Source organism: Octopus bimaculoides, chromosome 30 (assembly GCF_046866305.1).
Source record: "Octopus bimaculoides isolate indiv1 chromosome 30, ASM4686630v1, whole genome shotgun sequence".
In the NCBI taxonomy this organism is placed as follows: Eukaryota; Metazoa; Mollusca; class Cephalopoda; order Octopoda; family Octopodidae; genus Octopus; species Octopus bimaculoides.
In genome coordinates this window covers 1,384,520-1,391,058 of record NC_142957.1, presented here as the reverse complement: position 1 = coordinate 1,391,058, position 6,539 = coordinate 1,384,520, and positions in this window count along the sequence as shown.

Genomic DNA, 6,539 nt, shown 5'->3' with positions numbered 1-6,539 from the left:
TGTTGTGCTGATGAAGCATGTTTTGCAGACTGAGCACCACATCCCTGTGAAAAGAGTCAGCACCAGTGTTTGCAGGTGGTGGAATAATGCCAAATCGCACATCAAGTTGCCTACTGTAATTTGAAATGAAATAAATTTGGAGGAATAACGGCTTGCAATTTGGTAGTGGCTTGAGCGACCCAATAAGGTGGTACACCTGTCCCTGGACTTTGAAAGAAGGCATCCAACCACTGTCTGTGATAACATTAGTCCCAAAAGAAGTCATCTGCAACGCACAATTGTAATTCCTGATGATTTGAAGGAATTTGGATGAGCTTGAGGTAGAACCAGTAAGTAGTTCCTTCAAAGGCTGTGGCAGTTCTAGAAGAGGGGCAAGCTGACCTTACTGTTTAAGCAGCACATTCCAGGTGGCTCGGCAGCCCACTTTTTAGCATTGCAGAATTGGCAATTGAAGCGCATTTCTCCAATATTTATGTCAGCGCGGATGGAGTAATTAAAGTTTGGCTCATAGTTGAAAGCGCGTAGGTGCCAGTTAGGGCTGTTGGGAGTCGTCACAGCGTAGGCTGGATCTCGCCGTCGACTATTCCGCTGCAATCCAAATATTTCATCAAGTAAAGTTGGACACAGTTTATATTGAATGAAATGTTTGACTGTCAATGTGAAAGTGACTTGTACAGAGAAATTGTGTTGGAAAGTATGCATGTGTATGTATATGTGTGTATTTACGTAGGATTGGTATTGTGTCTGTTCCTTTTACTGCCAGTGTTTCTCCTTCCTTTCTTTTTGTATTTGTTGTTGGATCGTTCGTAAAGGTTCATAAGAGAAAGTAGAAGTTGAAAGGATTTGTAAAGGTAGTAGAAAGAGCAAATTAGATTTTATTAGAGGGGAAATGTTAATTTGTGTAGTTTTATGGATTTTATTCGTAATTGGGAGTTATTTTGACGGAAAAAATGACGCTGTGACCTAAGTTATGGTACTTAGAATATTAATTCCGATTCTTTAATCCAAGAAATTTGGAATTGTGTAAATGTATGAATTTTAAACATACACACACACACACAGAGAAAATTTGCCTTTTATAGATAAGATAAGATAGATAGATAAATAGATGAGAGTTTTTGTTTCAATTGTGACACGCAATAGTGAAATAGTGGAGGAGATATAATGTTGCTGTGGGCTTGAACTATGCAGGAAGTTAAAAATTGTTTTGACTAAAACACAACTGGGACCCTAAGTAAGGCATGTGTAAAATTTGAATGAAATTGGTTGTGTAGTTCTTGAGATTTAGGAATTCACACAGACACACATCCTAAGTGATGGGGACATAAACACAACATCATCGGTTGTCAAGCAATGCTAGGGGGACAAACAGAGACACACAAACATACACACACACACATATATATATATATATATATATATATATATATATATATATATATATATATATATATATATATATATATATGTATATATATATATATATGTATATATATATATATATAAAAAGATTAAGGTACTCAGAAATGTGGATTTTGTACATTTACAGATTTTTATTAATGTCACATATTAAATGAAGCGCTTTTCACCTAGTCGTGTAGGTTTTTCAAATTGTTTTGAGAAAACTTTGTGGAGGGTCTCTTTATATAGTTTTATTGAGTGTGTAGGGGTGGAGAGAGAGATATATAGGATAGTAAGAGAGGGTGAGGAAAAGTGAGAGAGCGAGAGTGTGTGTTATTTTGCTTTGGTGTGTGTGCGTCGATGGGAAAGAGAAAAGAAGAAAATTGGGTTCATAGTTGGTTAGTTCTTTTCAATGATAAGTTTATTTTTAGCCTTTTAAAGGAATGGCAAAAGCAGGTGTGATCGTTTTGAAGTTGCTTTTCAAAAAGAATCGTTGGTGTCATTGTCTAGTAGGAGAGTGTGGGTGCGTTTGTGTGTGCGTGTGTGTGTGTATGCGTGTGTGTCTGTGTGCGTGTGTGTGTGTCTGTGTATTTGAAAGGTGTGTCAGTGGGAAGGGGAGGGAAGAAGAAGATTCTGTTTACAGTTGGTCAGTTCCTGCTGTTACAAGTTCATGGTATTCTTTGGTATCATTGTCCAGTGGTAGAGAGTGCGTGTGTGTGTGTGTGTGTGCGTGCGTGTGTGTCTGAAAGGGGTGTAAAAGGGAAGGAAGGAATTGTGATGATATCTATACAGCTGGTTAGTTCAAAAAAAGTTAGGAGAGAAATATGAGAACCTAGGTAACTGGGTTCAATTCTTGTTGGTACAAAAATGTCCCACTATCTGGGTTTCTTGCCGTTTTTTTAGGGTCTGTTGTTCCAAAGTTGAAGATCCTAGATGGGTTGTGATCTGCATGTTTCAGCCATTCAGTTTTGGTGAGAATTTTGCTATGAAGTATTTCTCCATATTTTTCCTGAAGGCGGTATCGTTTCTTGAGCATTTATAGAAGGGAAAGATCTTAAATTTTCCTTCCCCACATGTTCCTAGGTGTTCACTCAGTGGAATTTTCCGTAGTTCCTCCTGTCGGACATGTTGTCGGTGAATTCTGGCTCGTTGACATAAGGAATTTCCAGTTTCACCTATATAATTCTCCTTGCATGTGGGGCAGGTTATGCAGTATATTACATTCTGCGTCTTGCAGTTCATGTCTGCATTTACATTGAATGTGTGACCACTCTTAAATTTTATCTGTTTGTTCCCCTCTATATATTTGTAGATGGGGTTGCTGCAGGTTCCACATCTACCATCTCCACACTCTTTTACGTAGAATTCGGTTTTATTCTCTGCTGATAATTTCGCTCTTGTAAGGTGTTTTTTAAAGTTTTTTTCTTGGCGTTTACTGTTTTTTATGCAATGTTTGTTTAGTAGGTTTTCCATTTTGGGGCTTTGTTGAATTATTGGTAGGTTTGAGTGTATAATGTGAAACATGTTGGTGATTGTAGGGTTGTGTGTGTTAATGAAAGGGATGATGTTTTCTTTGTTTTTCTTTTTTGGTGTTCTGAGTTGTGTAATGCCCAGTTTTTTTGCTCTTTCGATTCCGTTTTCTATTAAGGTGAGTGGGTATTTTTGTTCTAGTAGGAAGTTTTTAAGTTCCTCTAGTCTTGTGTGGTGTGTCTGTGAGTCGGTCACTATGCTGCATATGCGTCTTGCCATACTATATGGAATGTTTCTTTTTATGTGGGATGGGTGGCAGGAGTAGAAATTTAAATATTGGTGTGTGTCGGTTTTTTTGTAGTGGATGTCTGTTGTGATGATGGAGTTGTGTATCTTGATGTTGATGTCTAGGAAGGGGAGTTCGTTGTAGTAGGTATCTATTGTGAAGTGGATAGATGGGTGCAGTGTGTTGAGGATGTGGAATGTTCGTAGATCTTCTTCTCATCTGTTCCAAAAGATGAAACAGTCATCGAGGTAGCGTTTCCACTTTTTCTTGACGTCTTCTCTGAAGTTGTGTTCCAAGGTGTTCCCTATTTCATCGTATAGCTTGTTCTCAAGGAAACCCATCACAAGGTTGGCATATGAAGGTGCGAATTTCGTACCCATCGCCGTGCCCTTTATCTGTCGGTATGGTTTGTTGTTAAATGAGAATGTGTTCTCTTCAAGTATTAATTGGGTGGCTTTGGTGATAAAGTCTGTTTTGAAACGTTTATCTATGAGTTACCTATATTTCTCTACCCAGTATTTTATCGCTTCCAGACCAAGGGTGTGTGGTATGTTTGTGTATAAGTTCGTGACATCGAACTTATATATATATATATATATATATATATATATATACATATTAATAAATTATAGGGTAGCAAAAATTTTTTAGAAATTATAGGCATCTCTGCATTTTAAATGAATAATACATAGTCTATTGACTGTTTTTTACTCTCGCTAGACCACTGGTGCTAAATAAAATTTCTAAAATTTTTTTGCTACCCTATAATTTATTAATAATGATAAAAAATTTTTTGGCTAATTTCTGAAAGAAAATCGGCATTTTTGTATTTGCTGCCGATTAAGTAAACCGCAAATACGCGGTAAATTTTGAAAAATTAGACAGAAACACGAACCATGCTCCTTATTGACTCGTGCTTCATATGTTGTCTGGTCATTTCTGCTGATGATAGTCCGACCTTGTAAGATATATAATTTTTATCTTACTAAAATTGACTTGAAACCATGGTACAGAATATAGATTGGTAAATGTTTTTATTTTTCATTCCCTTTCGAAATTATCCCTAATTTTGTGGTATGTAGTCTTTTGCTGCTATTTCTAACGGGTTAGATGTCCTATTATAGGCATCTCTGCATTTTAAATATATATATACATATATATATATACATATATACGATGGGCTTCTTTCAGGTTGCGTCTACCAAATCCACTCACACGGCTTTGGTCGGCCCGAGGTTCTAGTAGAAGACACTTGCCTTGAAGTGGGGAGTGGGGCATGGGAGTACATTTGAAATTCTTCAAATAGTTACATCAGTTATTTGCTGAATAATATACATTAATATTGCTACACACCTATATATACACACAAGTGTGTATATGTGCGTGTGAGTGTATCCTTTCCTCTGAATCTATGCATTAATTCTAAATACGGTCTCCATCAAACAAACAGTGTCATCTGTCTAAAATCCCCCGTAGCCCGTAGAAACATGTCCAGCCACTGAGCTGTTCGTTGTTTGAAGGATAAGGAGAAATATTATCTGAGTGGAAACCAGCGAGGGTGGGCAGCAGGAAGAGCATCTGGCTGCAGAAAATCTGCCTCAGTAAGTTTTGCTTGAGCCATATAAGCATAGAACTGTAGAAGTTAAAATGATGATGATGATGATGATGACAAATATATATTACACACACACACACACATATATAAATATATACATATGTATATATATTCACACACACACACACAGGTGAAAATATATATTTATATCTGTACACACACACACACATATCAAGTAAGAGTTTATTATAAAATATATGAAAAATTTATGAGTCTTGGGCAAGTGTCTTCTACTATAGCCTAGGGCCGACCAAAGCCTTATGAGTGAATTTGGTAGATGGAAACTAAAAAGAAGCCCGTCGTATATATGTATATGTATATATATATATGTATGTGTGTGTATATGTTTGTGTGTCTGTGTTTGTCCGCCAACATCGCCTGACAACCGATGCTGGTGTAACTTAGTGGTTCGACAAAAGAGACCGATAGAATAAGTACTAGGCTTACAAATAATAAGTCCTGAGGTTGATTTGCTTGACTAAAGGCGGTGCTCCAGCATGGCCACAGTCAAATGATTGAAACAAGTAAAAGAGTAAAAGAGAATAAAGAGAGTCTGTAAACAACAAAAATACTGGCCAAGTACATTGAAGACACCGCATGGATTTGAACCCTCTACCTCTTGCATACTGCTACCAGTTCCTCTACACTGAAATTGCTCTCAATCCGTGTGTGAATGTATGCTTCTGTCTCCCCTGATGCTTGCCCTTCATAATGTGCATTTGCTGTAGTGGTGGAGGGGTCAAAATGGGAGGAGGAAATGTTGAGGGTTTTCTCTTCTCTGTTGGCCTTGAGGGGTTTCTAAGTCCTTCAGTGATTGGCAGATGGTATGGTGGTTGTGGGTCCTTAGGGTAATATTATAGGGAGATATAGAGGCAGAGGGGGTGGGGTGGGGGCTCGAATGGGAAGGCTGGAAACAATTTTAGATGAGCCTGATGAAGTGAATGGAGGGGGAGGGCAGAGGGAGAGAGAGAGAGAGAGAAGGAGAACGTTGGTATGGAGAGTGAGAGATGAATGAAGAAGTACGAAATGATCTTTATGGAAAGAATCTGTTTGAAGGACTTTGAGAAGCTGTTCCTTACATTGGAAGGGAGACAAATACCCGAGACAAAAGGAGCAGTGTTGAAACAGGCGGATTCAAGACATGCCAGCATAGAAAAGCACACATGCACACTGATGAGACGGGTGAGCATGGTGTGTGTCTATGTTTACGGGTGCATGCATGTTGTGTGTGTCTTATGAATACCATGACAACGGCGAAATATCTGTATTTAGCACTCTTGGATTAAATCTAAGGTGAATTGTCTCAGCTATTATTCAGCGTCATTTGGAAAGCTTTTTCCCCAGACACTATCCTGCAGCAAGTTCAGTGTACTGCATTCAATAATGTTTATATAGACGTGTGTCTGTGTGTATATGTATATATATATATATATATATATATATATAGTGAAGGCATGTGACCTATTGGTTAGGATGTTGCACTCATGATTGCTAGATTGTGGGTTCAATTCCTGCACATTGTGTTCTTGAGCAAAGCACTTCAGTTCATGTCGCTTCAGTCCACCCTGCAGTAGACTGGCCTTCCGATCAGGGGTAATGTTGACCCTGCTTGCCGAGACTGGAGTGGTGTCATTCAAAAGCTAAAATAATGTGAAGCACATTGTGACCAGTGATGTATAACATCCAATAGTCTGCTCAATACCATGACACACACACACACACACATATGTGCATGTATATAAATGCAATGTGTGATGGTGTGTTTGT